Raw genomic sequence first — 14,783 nt, 5'->3', positions numbered from 1 at the left:
GATTGTGACATGTTGCAAATTTAATCCTTCCACTACCAAGTTTGGAGTGATTTAAAATTTTGTCTAGATATGATTTTAAGGATTTTGTTTGTCTTCTTAGGTTGTAGGTGAGATCTATAAAGAAAGAGTATGTGTGGCATATAAACCTAGTCTAGGAAAGACAAATAAATAATTATGATGAAGGTCTCTACAAAAAATACTTAACAATATATTTTTATAGTTTAAATATGACTTTTTTTCTTGTCTCCTATCATGTGGACCTAAGAATATCAAATATAGTTAACAAAATCTTATTATCATCTTAATCATCATATTAATATCTCAAGGTCTTGACATATCTCGAATAAGGAACATACTTTAAAAATATTTCTTCTATGGGAGATATTATAAAAAATCCCTAGGCACATTGTAATGATGGTGGGATGGTAGGGGGGAGTTTCCCTCAAGGCTCTATGACTTTATAAAGATCCTAACTCTTGCAATGTACAGTTTGGACGAGAAAATATCCTCATCAAAAAAGGTTATAAATTTGTATGACCCTTATAATAACGTGGCCATTAATTCACTCCAAATTCATACTTCCCAATATAACTTAGTTTAAAAGTAAGCACATAAATTTAAAAAATAATTATCTTGCTATACAACTTTTTAGGAATTGTTTTAAAATTCCAAGTCATGGTTAACAATAATAATTGTTAAAGTTGTTTTTCTTGTTACTTATTATTGGGTCAATACTGATTGAAATATCCTTGATCCATTTTACATTGAGGGATAAGTGTTCTAATCAACATAACAATAAACACAAAACCAAATCAAGAGAAACAACACTACAAAAGAAAAGTTGAAAGAGGGTTTTAGAAAGGAACCCACAACCATTAAGCATTTTCAAAATGGCAATGTTGTTATTATTGTTGTATAATAAAGTTTAGATTGTTTCTAATTTATTAGTAGAGAGAGATATTATACGATATTTCTATCATTACTCTTGACTATATAGTTGAATAAAACTCATTTCCCCATGCTTATGTGTAGTTCACTTGTACTCGTCTCTCATGAGAATGAATGTAACACTTAGCACTCATTGGATAAAAGTGTATCTCATAGAGCTGAAGCACCAAGACTTCTTGGAAGGTCACCCATCCTACTACTACTCATCTGTGATCATGTTTAACAATGGAGTTGCCAAAATCATCAACCCACTCTCCTTACCACCCCATTAGGAAAACCTTCACCAAGTAGTGTGCCTTATGAACCAATCATTAAAAATATTCTTAAGCTCATTAATCAATAAGTATGAGATAATTTACAATACAAGTCAAATTGTGATATTGGCTTCAGGATTCAACTTTGAAGTTCTTGTGTCAAACTCATTAGCCAATGTTTCATAGTAGTGGTTCATAAAAACCTATCTCTCATGCTAATGAATGGAACACTTAGAAGTCATTAAATCTATTTATTGCTCACAAAGATGATGCATCAAGACTTTATAACATGTCACATACACAAGTACTACTCCAGCTCAAGCATGCTTTACTATAGAGTTTATTCCATGGCTATACCCACTATTCTTGCAAGCACAATTGTCAAACCTTTGCCAACTTGTACTAGAACTCCAAGTTCCTCACCTCTATGAGCATCACCTAGATCCAATGAGTGCAAAGTATTCTATTCATTCTTAGGAAAGATGGATTCATATGAACCACTATATATAAAAATTCATTAATGAGTTTAACACAAGAACTACATAGTTGAATATGATAACAATAGCACCATTTGAATTACTATAAAAGGTGTCTCAACTTACTAGGCAATTTTCTTCCACTAAAAAATCATATGTAACACAGTCTCAAATTCACCCTATCTAATTATACCAAACAATTTTAATTGATAAAAAACTTGAAGAAAAATTCTATCATAAAATACCTCAAGGAAACAAACCTCCAAATCAGACTTTGCCATTATGTTTTACAGTTATATATTTATCTGATTTTATTTGGTCAATACTACTGAAAAATTAAAAAAATCTAACAATTATTAAAAAAATTAACCTACAAGAAATCAATCTTCGTTGACGTGTTGAGCCGGCATCACTCTCAACAAATGAGAGCAAAGTACACATAATACAAAATAATAATAATTGCTCTTCGATAAAACAGTGCTTTGAAGAAAAAATGCCCTCAAAACAAGCATGAGGAATCTAATTTTGGATTGAACAAGTTGCCACCCTTCAAAGTCAAAACATGTCGATATATGAAGGTCCCGCTGTCGTCGTGGAATTGATCAAACTAGGTATCAAAATGTGGAAAGATTTCTAATGCCCACGTTTGTCAATGGGAAATATGGGATTCCTACATACACCACCACTTTCACTTTACAGGAAATAAAAGGAGAACCAATAAAAAGGAATAATACAGGAGAGCAGATGAAAGTAATTAGTTGTAGATCAACTATTCTGTACTTTAGCATGCACAAGAAGCCAATATGTTGCTTAACATTGACCTTATTTATATATATTTAATACTATCTTAATTGAATATATGGTTTTGTTTCCGAGTGCTTTCCTTCCTTCAATTTCTGAGGTAGTGGAAATTTTAGCTGTCAACGTTCATGTTCGATGACAGCCTACCACTTGGTTTTTGAATTCCATTTTTCAACTAATACATTCATTTCTTCAAATATCTACCGTTTTATTCATTACTTCTTGACCCTTTTTCTGTCAATAGTGTTTGAATTCCTCAAAATGATCTTTGTTGCTGAAGAATCCACCGTGCATTAGACTAGGCATCTACTCAGCAATGTTTTGACTCTTTGTTTTCTTCATATTTTTTAAATGCATTTGGTTTGTAGAGAAGGATACATGGCAAACTAAAGATTGCAACAGCGAACCATATATCTCTTGGAGGGCATCAACAATCAAATTAATGTCAACCAAACCATGTCTCTTTAAAGATTCTTATAATTAATTTGCATGTCTCAATCCTCTCATTTTTATAAGCAAATAATTATATACAAACAAAAGAAATTTGATCTTTTAGATTATGAAAATTTTGATTATATAATTAAAATAACATTATATTTCTTATTTTTTAATTTTAAAATATTATATTATCTTAAATTAAATTTAAATTTTTTAAACAAGTGCACATGCAGATATACCACTAATTGTACTTTTCCAAGCATTTTAGCTAGTATACCATTTTTTGTAAAACTAATTATAATATATAGAAAACTAATTGACTTGTTTTAATAGGATCCTTTGTTCTCTATCTTTTGAAAACTTTGTGCAACAATTTTTTAGTGTTTTATATTTTTGATTATATTGTAGATGTGTAATATAAAAAATGAAATACTTAAATTAGAGAATTTTTATTGAATTATATTACGTTATTTGTTTATTGTAGATAATAGAGGTAAGAATTTTTTCAATTGAATTATCTTTATTTCTTCTAATCAATTTTCTATATGTTTACAAAGATAAATTTGTAGTATTTAGTAGAATTTTTTTATGAATATAATAATTTTTTGGAAGTTATTAAAACATATTTGAGAATTTATGACAATTCTATATCTCAATTTTGAAACATTAATTATCTGATAGATTATTAAAATTTAATAACATTGATAATGTGCACATTTCAAAATACTATATTACTTTGATTAATAATTTTTACTTTCTTCTTAAGGTTATTTTTGGAAAAAGAGAGGTAAAATTTTATTATGATAGAATGAAATACAAGAAGGAGAGCTCAAGAAGTAGCTCTATCCTGAGCAACAAGTTCATCAAATTCTTGGACCATCTCAAAAGGAAGTTACCCCCTATCCATAATATTCTAGCTTGGAGCATGACTAGAAGCCCATTTGGCTAAACAATCAACAACTCTGTTCCATTCATGAGGAATGTAAGTAAACCTAATGAACTCAAAAGAGGTACAAAAGAGAATAATCTAATTAACAATAGTGGCTAGCTGCCAACTAACATCCTCAATCTCCTGTTAGGAAAGCAAGTTCACCACCACTTGGGAATTAGAAACACAGATAATCTTGCTCCATCACCACAACCAACATTGTTCCACAACATATAAAATAGCTTGAGCCTCCATGAGATTGTTAGTATAGTCACCCTTGTGTACTGAAAAAAAAAAGAATTTAACGTCATTTGTTTTCTATCATGTACTTAACTTTTTTCTTCAACATTTTAAATGGAAATTATATAAGTTTTGTTTTATAAATTTTATGTGTTCTAAAATAATCTTTATTTTCCATTACAATTTATTATAAGACAAGTGCATGGTGGCACTTTTTTCAATAATAAAATTAATATAATAATGTTCTATTACCATTTTATTTGATAAATTCTTCCTGCACTCAAAATAGATAAATAAACCCACACACAAGAAATGGATGGTCCAATTTAAAATAAAATAAATCTCATTAATAGACAAAGACTATAGGTGAATGTGTTGGATATGAACATTAGTTTTTACACAAGTCTTTTATAAATATTTATGAAAGTAAAAAGTTCATATTTTTTTCATAATTATCATTTTTATCATTATTTGTTTCTATTTATTGTTGTGGAATTTTATTATAGTTTAAAATATGAATTTAATTTTTATTTCTTAGTCTAAGAAAATATTCACGATTGTTATTTTATTTGTTATTGTGAACTTTTCATTTTGGTAAAGTATATATATGCATTTTTCAGTTTCTATATTAATTAAAATTATTTTAATGCAATTTGATTGGCTGATATATTTTGTGTTCCTAAGTTTCATCTAAATTTACATTTTCATATTAAGTGTTTTACTCTATTTTATTAAAATACTTAAGTATTTTGAATACTATTGCATATTACTTCTATATTAATTTAATTGTTTCAAATTTTTAGTTAAATATTAAATAATCATTTATGAATTCTTGAAATCAAACTCTTATTATATTATGACAAATACAAGCCACTATGTGACACTTCTTGATAATCAAAATGAATGTATTGCAAGCATCTAACCACGTGTTATATTAATTTATTTAACTAAGAACTAAAGAATTTATAACATTTTCTTAAAATGAACCTTTGACAAATTATAATTCTTTTAATTATTCAAAACCTTTTACAAAATTTGAATAATATAATGAAGAGTATATATAGATGAAAAAAAGAGTTATATTAAAGTTATATATGAAACATATATTATTTTAAAGTTATATTTCAATATATAAAATTATACTAAATCATTATTAATACTTGTGTTAGGCTGATGCTTTTTTAATTTATTACTTACCTTTTGATAAAAGTTTTACTACAATAATTTTTTCATTTTCAAATATAATTATAAAATCAATACATTATACATTTTTAACATAATAATTTCTATAGAATACTTTTCTATGATTTGATTTAAGGTTTTCATTTTTAAATTTAACTATAAAATCAATATATTTCACATAGCTAGATGCAAGATTTTTAACTTAATAATTTCTATGGAATACTTTTCTATGATTTGATTGAATGAGTCATTTAAACTCTTGGTCAAGATTTCATGGATTGTAAAACATGATACTTTTGTGGCACTTGATGGTCTATGTTTTTATTGATATTAAATCCAATCGATTTTTTTTTTAAATAAGGCCCATAACCTACTATGATTCTTGTTAGCAAATAATTACACTTAATATATTTTCTACATCACATATCAAATACAAGTAAACATATAGGATTAAGGAGTCACTAATATGAAAAGATAACACAAGATATATGCTACAAAGCCCATGGCAAGAAAAATATAGCCTCTTGAAGCATTCATATTGCTTCATTGCCATAACTTTCAGCTAAGTTATCACTTTTGAATGAAACTTTACATTAATATATATGTTCACATTTTCTTAACTCTCTCTCTCTCTCTCTCTCTCTCTCTCTCTCTCTCTCTCTGTGTGTGTGTGTGTGTGTGTGTGTGTGTGTGTGTGTGTGTGTGTGTGTGTTGGAATTTAATTCCAACACCTACTTTCATTTAAATCATTGTTGGGATTTATGAAATTAGGTGCCCCGAGAATGATTACTGTCGATGTAATATTGTGATGCAAGAGGAAAAATATTTTTTAAATTTATCTATTATCTATAAGGTTAGTATCAAATTATTTATTTATTTTTAAATATAGTTGTGTAGAGTTACTATAAAATTATAGTTCCATAAATTTATTATAAAATTATTCTTAAACATTTTATTTTTAATTCTATATATGGCATTTAATTTTTAGGACTTTAAATTATTTTAATTTTAAGGATATTGTTACATAAAACATTACATTCAAGAGTAGAGTTATGGTTAGGGTTAGTTTTAAGGTTAGGGTTAGGATTAGAGTTAGAGTTAGGGTTAGCATTAAGATTAAAATTAGAGTTAGGGATAATTTTATGGTAGGGTTTGGATTAGAGTTAGGGTTATGGTTAGGATTATTGTTAGAGTTAGGGTTACAATTAGAGCTAGAGTTAGGATTAGGGTTAGAGTTACAAGAAAAGTTATAGTTAGAGTTAGTGTTAGGGTTAGGTTTGGAATTAGAGTTAGAGTTAGGGTTAGGGTTAGGGTTTTAATTAGGGTTAGAGTTAGAGTTAGGGTAAGGGTAAGATTAAGAGTTAGGGTTAGCATTAGTGCTACAAATATAATAAGGGTTAGGGTTAGAATTATAGTTAGGGTTAGAATTAGTGTTAAGGTTAGAGTTAGAATTAGTGTTAGAACAAGGGTTAGAGTTAGAGTTAGAATTAGTGTTAGAACAAGGGTTAGAGTTAGAGTTAGAGTCAGGGGTATAGTTAGCAATAGAATTGGGGTTAGAGTTAGGGGTTAGTGTTAGGGTTACATTTAGGATTAGGGTTACAATTAAAGTTTGAATTAAATTTAGAAGTAGTGTTAGTGTTAGTGTTAGTGTTAGTTTAAGAGTTAGAGTTAGAGTTAGAGTTGGACTTAGACTTAGGGTTAGAGTTAGGGATAGAGTTAGAGTTTAGGTTAGGGTTAGGGCTAGGGATAGGGTTAAGGTTAGGGTTAGGGTTAGATTTAGAGTTTGAGTTAGTGTTCAAGTTAGAGTTAAACTTAGAGATAGAGTTGGGGTTGGGGTTAGAGCTAGGATTAGAGTAAGATTTAGGATTACAATAGGGTTGGGGTTAGCATTAGAATTATGGTTAGGGTTAGAGTTAGAGTTATATAGTGTAAGGGTTAGGATAAGGGTTAGACTTAGGGTTAGGGTTAGTGTTAGGGTCAAGGTTACAATTAGAGTTAGAGTTAGAGTTGGAGTTAGAGTTAGGGTTGGAATTAGGGGTAGGGCTAGAATTAGAAATAGAGTTAGAGTTAGAGGTATGGTTAGGGTTAGGGTTAGAATTAGCATTAAAGATGGAGTTAGGGTTAGAATTAGTGTTATAGTTAGGGTTAGGGTGAGAATTAGAGTTAGAGTTATGGTTAGGGTTAGAGTAAGGATTAGAGTTATAGTTAGGGTTATAATTAGGTTAGGGTTAGGGTTAGAATTGGGTTTAGAACTAGAATTGGGGTTAGGGTTAGGGTTAGCATTAGGGCTACAAATAAAATTAGGGTTAGAGATAGAGTTAGGGTTATCGTAAGGGTTAGAATTAAGGTTAGGGATAGAATTAGGGTTACAAATATGGTTAGTGTTAGAAATAGGGTTCGGGTTATGGTTAGGGTTAGAATTAGAGTTACAGTTTGAGGTAGAGTTAAAATTAGAATTAGAGTTAGAGTTGGAGCTAGAGTTAGAGTTAGGGTTAGAAATAGGGTTAGGGTTAGAATTAGGGTTAGCTTAAGGATTACAATTAGAGTTAGGGTTAGCATTAGGGTTAGGGTTATAATAAGAGCTATAGAGTTAGTGCTAGTGTTAGTGTTAGTGTTAGTGTTAGTGTTAGTGTTAGTGTTAGTGTTAGTGTTAGTTTTAGTGTTAGTGTTAGTGTTAGGGTTAAAATTGGGGCTAGGGTTAGGGTTAGAATTAGAGTTAGAGATAGGGTTCAAGTTAGAGAGAGTTAGAGTTATTATTACAGTTAGGGTAAGGGTAAGAATTAGGGTTATGGTTAGAATTGTGATTTCAAATACAATTAGTGATAGGGTTAGAGTAAGAATTAGAGTTTGAGTTAGAGTTAGAATAAGGATTAGAGTTAGAGTTAGAGGTAGGATTATAGTTAGGGTTAGAATTGGGGTTAGAGTAAGGGTTGGTTTTAGGGAGATGGTTAGGATTAGGGTTAGGTGTACAATTATAGTTAGAGTTAAAATTAGATGTAGTGTTAGTGTTAGTATAATTATTAGTGTTAGTGTTAGTTTAAGAGTTAGAGCTAGAGCTAGAGTTAGAGTTAGAGTTAGAGTTAGAGTTAGAGTTAGAGTTAGAGTTAGAGTTGGGGATAGGCTTTGGGTTAGGGTTAGGGTTATATTTAGGGTTAGGGTAAGAGTTAGGGTTAGAGTAAGAGTTAGGGTTAGAATTAGGGTTGGGGTTAAGATTAGAACTAGGATTAGAGTTAAGGTTAGAGTTAGAGATATAAATAGTGTTACGGTTAGGGTCAGGGTTACTCTTAGGGTTAGGGTTATAATTAGAGTTACAATTATAGTTAGAATTAGGGTTAGGGTTACAATTATAGTTATAGTGTTAGTGTTAAAGTGTTAGGGTTATGGTTAGTGTTAGTGTTAGTGTTAGTGTTAGTGTTAGTGTTAGTGTTAGTGTTAGTGTTAGTGTTAGTGTTAGTGCTAGTGCTAGCGCTAGTGCTAGTGCTAGCGCTAGTGCTAGTGTTAGTGTTAGTGTTAGTGTTTGTCTTAGTGTTAGTGTTAGGGTTAGGGTTAGGGTCAAGGGAAGGGGAAGAATTAGTGATAGGGCAAGAATTGGGATAAAAAATATAATTAAGATTAGGGTTAGGGTTAGAACTAGAGTTTGGGTTAGAGTTAAATTTAGTGTTAGAGTTAGAATAAGGATTAGAGTTAGAGTTAGTGTTATAGTTAGGGTTAGAATTAGGGTTAGTGTTAAGGTTAGCATCAAGGATACAATTAGGATTAGGGTTAGCATTAGGGTTAAGGTTACAATTAGAGCTAGTGCTAAAACTAGAGGTAGTATTAGTGTTAGTATAAGAGTTAGTGTTAGAGTTAGTGTTAGAGTTAGTGTTAGAGTTAGAGTTACAGTTAGAGTTAGAGTTGAAGTTTTAGTTAGAGGTAGAGTTAGAGTTAGAGTTAGCATTGGGGTTTGGGTTTGTGTTAAGTTTGTGGTTAGAATTAGAGTTTGATTTAGGGTTATTGTTAGGATTAGGGTTACAATTAGAGCTAGAGTTAGGATTAGGGTTAGAGTTTAGTTAGAGTTATAGTTAGCGTTAGGGTTAGGGTTAGGTACAAAATTAAGGTTAGGGTTAGGGTTAGAATTAGGGTTAGAGTTAAAGTAGGGGTAAGGGTAGGAATTAGAGTTAGGGTTAGCATCAGGTTTACAATTATAGTTAGGGTTAGAATAAGAGTTAGGGTTAGAGTTAGAATTAGAGTTAGAATAAGGGTTAGAGTTAGAGTTAGGGCTATAGTTAGCCTTAGAATTGAGGTTAGAGTTAGGGGTTAGTATTAGGATTATGGTTAGGATTAGGGTTAGCATTGGGATTAGTGTTACAATTAGAGTTAGAGTTAAAATTAAAAGTAGTGTTAGTGCTAGTGTTAGTATAAGCATTAATTTTAGTATTAGTTTAGGAGTCCAAGTTAGAGTTAGAGTTAGAGTTAGAGTTAGAGTTGGAGTTAGAGTTAGAGTTAGAGTTAAAGTTAGAGTTAGAGATAGAGTTAGAGTTAGGGTTAGAGTTTGAGTTAGTGTTTGAGTTAGAATTAAACTTAGAGATAGAGTTGGGGTTAGGATTGGATTTAGGGTTAGGGTTAGAGTAAGAGTTAGGATTAAAATTAGGGTTAGGGTTAGGATTATTATTAGGATTAGGGCTAGAGTAAGAGTTATATATAGTGTTAGGGTTAGGATTAGGGTTAGTGTTAGGGTCAGGGTAATAATTATAGTTATAGTTATAGTTAGTGTTAGTGTTAGAGTTAGGCTTAGAATTAGGAGTAGGGTTAGAATTAGAGATAGAATTAGAGTTAGATTTAGGGTTAGAGTAAGAGTTCAAGTTAGATTTAGAGTTAGAATCATGGTTTGGGTTAGAATTAGAGATATACAGTTAGGGTTAGAATTAGTGTTAGAGTTAGGGTTAGGGTTAGGGTGAGAATTAGAGTTAGAGTTAGAGATAGGGATAAAGTAAGGATTAGAGTTATAGTTTAGTTTATAATTAGGTTAGGACTAGGGCTAGAATTAGGGTTAGGGTTAGAATGAGGATCAAAGATAGGGATATATAGGGTTAGCATTAGGGTTAGGGGTAGAATTAGAGTTAGAGTTAGAATTGGGATTAGGGTTATGGCTAAAATTAGGGTTACAAATAGAATTTGGGTTAGGGGGTTAGGGTAAGGGTAAGAATTATTTTTAGAGATAAAATTAGGGTTAGAAATATAGTTAGGGTTAGAATTAGGTTTAGGGTTAGTGTTAGAGTTAGGGTTTGAGCTAGAATTAGAGTTATAGTTAGAGTTAGAGTTGAGTTAGATGTAGGGTTAGGATTAGAATTAGGTTTAGAGTTAGGGTTAACACTAGGTTTATGGTTAGAGTTAGGATTAGCATTAAGATATGGGTTACAATTAGAATTATAGTGTTAGTGTCAGTGTCAGTGACAATGTCAGTGTCAGTGTCAGTGTTAGTGTCAGTGTCAGTGTTAGTGTTAGTGTTACTAATAGTTTTAGTGTTAGAATTAGGCCTAGGGTTAGGGTTAGGCTTATGGTTATGGTTAGGGTTAGAACTAGAGTCAGAGTTAGGGTTCAAGTTAGAGTTAAAATTAAAATTGGAGATAAAGTTTGGATTAGTGTTTGATTAAGGGTTAGGATTAGAGTTAGATTTAGGATTAGAGTTAGGGTTAGAATTAGCGTTGGGGTTAGGATTGGATTTTGCATTATATATAGTGTTAGGGTTAGGATAAGGGGTAGGGTTAGGGTTAGAGTTAGGGTTATGGTTAGTGTTAGGGTTAGGGTAACAATGAGTGTTAGAGTTAGAATTAGGTTTAGAGTTTGAGTTAGACTTAGGGTTAGAATTAGGGTTAGAGTTAGGGTTAGAATTAGAGATAGAGTTAGAGTTAGGGTAGAGTTAGAGTTAGAGTTGAAATTAGGGTTAAAATTAGGATTAGGGTTAGAGTTAAATAAGAATATATAAGAATCATTTTTATGGAAATAATTTCCTAGATGATGATATGAGAATATTATATATTGTTGAATTTTTAATAATTCTAATACAAGTTTTATTGCAATGATCAAGAAATGTAATCAATAAATATATCTTTCATTAAGGACATCTATTTAGACTTATGATTTTATTTCTTAATTAACATATTTAGTAACCATATCCATTGAAGAAATCTTTTGTACAAAAGTAAATTTAGTTTTTGTTGTTCTCTTCTCCATCAAACTTACATAGAATGATGGGTAAAAAAAACTCCAAATACAACTAATTAGAATTAAAATTCTAAAATTGGAAACACCAATGAGCTATATATAAAAAAATCTTTGTAATTGTGTAAACACATGTCACATTCTTCAATGATTATGATTCCTTCTTGACCTTTATTTGAGTAATGATTGTGAAATGCTTCTTTCATCATAGAGGGTAACCAATCCACTTTTGTAGATGTCTCACACAAGAATTTTTTTGCATCTTCCATCTACATTACTTCATTTTCCTCAACATAGTGAATTGGCAATATTGTGCTCTACATGACTTTAATTATATTTGTGCATGACTCTTTAATTATTTCTAGCCATTTGTCAAACTCAATCTCAAAGAAATCTTTTTAGGTCATTCAAGTAGTCAAGCTAGTATCAATAATATTTGATTCTTTGTTCAAGACATCCATAACTCAAATAGTAACCTTCAAACTTATAAATTTTATTCATATAGCAACCTTCCCATCCACATTAATGATAAAATTTAATTTGAAACATGAAAATATAAATATTTTGAAATGTGAAAATATAAAATTATTATCAAACATACAAATCTAAAACATGCAAACCAAAAGTATTTTGAACTATGTAAATCTAAAACTAATATGAAATATACAAATCTAAAATTAAATTGAAGCATGCACATTAAAAATATGCAAATGAAAAGTATTATCAAATATATTTTAAAAGAAATTCAAATTTTAAATCTAAATCTGAAATGAAACTAATTGAAATTATTGCTAAACTATTACATGCAAATATAAACAATTTTGAATGCAATTTTGAATTTGAGATGAAACTTTTTGAAATTGAAATCTAAATCAATGTAGAATATTAAAACTAATTTTGAAACTAAATCTACATCTAACTAAAAATCTAAATTAAAAATAAAAATATAAATCTCACCTACAAAAAAATTATTCTAAACCTTAAATTTACCCTTCTTGAAAAACTCCAATCTACTCCAATAATCTCCACCTCTTCCTTTGTGAAAAAATACAAAATGAAAATTAAATGAGGAGCATTTGTTTTATAACCTATGAGAGACTCCTCATATCCCCCAATATTTTAATTTTTAATTTATTTATAAGTTCTTTGTTGTTTTTAATTTTTTAAATTTTTTTGTGGTCCTATTATTTTGACCTTTTTATTTTGGTATGGTCATTTGTAACCCTATTATATCCAAGTCTATAATTTTGGGATGACCATGTGTCACCCTATTAATAAGGGGCATATTATTCAATGACAACCATGTGTCACCTTATTATTTTGGGATAGTCATACATCACCATATTATTTTGGGAATAAATTTATGTTTTATTATTTTATAAGATGCCACATAGCCATGGTGAAATAAAATACATTTACGAAATCATTTTTAATTAAATTATTGTGTAATTGCTCCCATTTATTTTTTATTGACAGAGAATCTAGTTTGGCATATTCTCATGCTTGGCATTTGTACTGTCATTATATAGAATGCCTCTCGACATAATTGTTTTCACTTGGAAAAAAACCTTTAAACCTTTTTAAGGTAATATTTAATCTTACATGACTTTAAAATCTACCTTTATTATTTTTAAAAGGATATATAGCTCTATTTGTTAATGATTTTTTTTTGTATACATATAGGTGCTTTGAAAGAGGATAACCTACTTTCAGTTGAGTTAACTCTAAATAGTTGGAAAATTTTGCAGTCTTCCAAATAGGTAAAGATATTTCAAAAGATAGAAAACAATTAACTTTGTGAAAATCTTCTAAAAATGGAAATCATTAGATTGTAGTTAAGTTAGTATTTGTATTCTCATTGTTGTAGTATAGTAGTTTGGACAATAAGAAATATAAATTAATTTTAATCTCTAAAATCTTACTGTATAATTTTTTTCTTTCATGACATAGCAAACGAATAAAATTTAGTGCATTGTCTAATTTAAGAGAAAGAATATGGTTTTGAGAGGATGGAAATATGTTTTAGCCAAATTCATTGAAGGATATGAAAATACTCCCAAGGCACATAATATATCTGATGAAAATACTCTCAAATTGAGGAAAAGGAGAAATAGGAGATAATTTTGATAGAAATGTAAGCCATATAGGAGGAGATGTAGAAGTTGAAGAATATAAAGTGAAGTTAAATGACCTACGATTTTAAAATAGTATACTCAAAGAAATACATGGAATTCAATGTATTATATTATGAAACTAGTCTTCCCAAATAAATGTATAGTATTATATCATTTGAAATGAAAATAAATAGTTATTCAAAAAAATAAGAGGGTTGTTATATTATTAATCAAGCTAGGTCAACTAAAGAGGATTATGCATTAATTTGATTAAAAGGAAAATTTTAAGATTTGAAACCTAAGTACAATAGCTACTTGTATATATAAATATTTTTTGGGGAGGACTTGTAAACTTTTAAATCTTAGAAAATAATTTAGATTTTTCATATTGCATTGTCAATAGGTAATCAAATTTCAAATTAATGTGACTTATATTTTTAATACACTAAAATGCCTACTTTTATTTTAGTAACAAAATAGAATATGCTTATCATTATTAGTAAATTTAGTCAAACTTTTTTTCTAAGAATCAAATTGTGCTACAAGGATATTTTGATGGTATTGAGTCTTACGTTTTTGAAAAGTCACCATCCTATTAGAAATGTGTCAAGGGGGATATTTTATTAAGTCTATAAAATTTCTTGAATGACAAAAAATTTGTTTGTAAACATTTAGCATTTTCTTTTTGATATATTTGATCTCTTTCATGTTATGCAATAGATGCCTTGACAATTGATAGGAGATTAATAATACTTATAACAATTTTTTTGGTAAGCAGTGATTATTTTATTTTTAGAATATTTGGTTCACTATAAAGAATCAATATTCAATTGAACATTAAGATCTTACCAAATTATAGTAGGAAAACACATCTGTAAATGTTGGCACATTGATTTCTACCTAAGGATATATGCTAAATGTAGCTAGCCTATAAGTAATAGGTGATGCACCAATGACTATAACTCAAAATTTTGTTGAAAATCATAAAAGTTCTCAACTAAAAAGATATTTCCCCACAAACAATATACACATGCTTGAGAAATAGATTGATAAGAAAGTTTCTAAGTTGTTTCATGTTTACAAAAAGGAGAATTTTTTTTAAAAATTTGTTATCTACACTAAAATTATAATATTCTCATAGAAGTGTACTGTAAAATACTACTTCTTACATTTTTAGAGACCACCAATGCATCCTTGGTTA

The sequence above is a fragment of the Cupressus sempervirens genome, chromosome 4 (genome assembly GCF_028749045.1).
Source record: "Cupressus sempervirens isolate cs-2001-9-10 chromosome 4, ASM2874904v1, whole genome shotgun sequence".
Classification (NCBI taxonomy): Eukaryota; Viridiplantae; Streptophyta; class Pinopsida; order Cupressales; family Cupressaceae; genus Cupressus; species Cupressus sempervirens.
Note: the sequence above shows the minus strand (reverse complement) of the source record.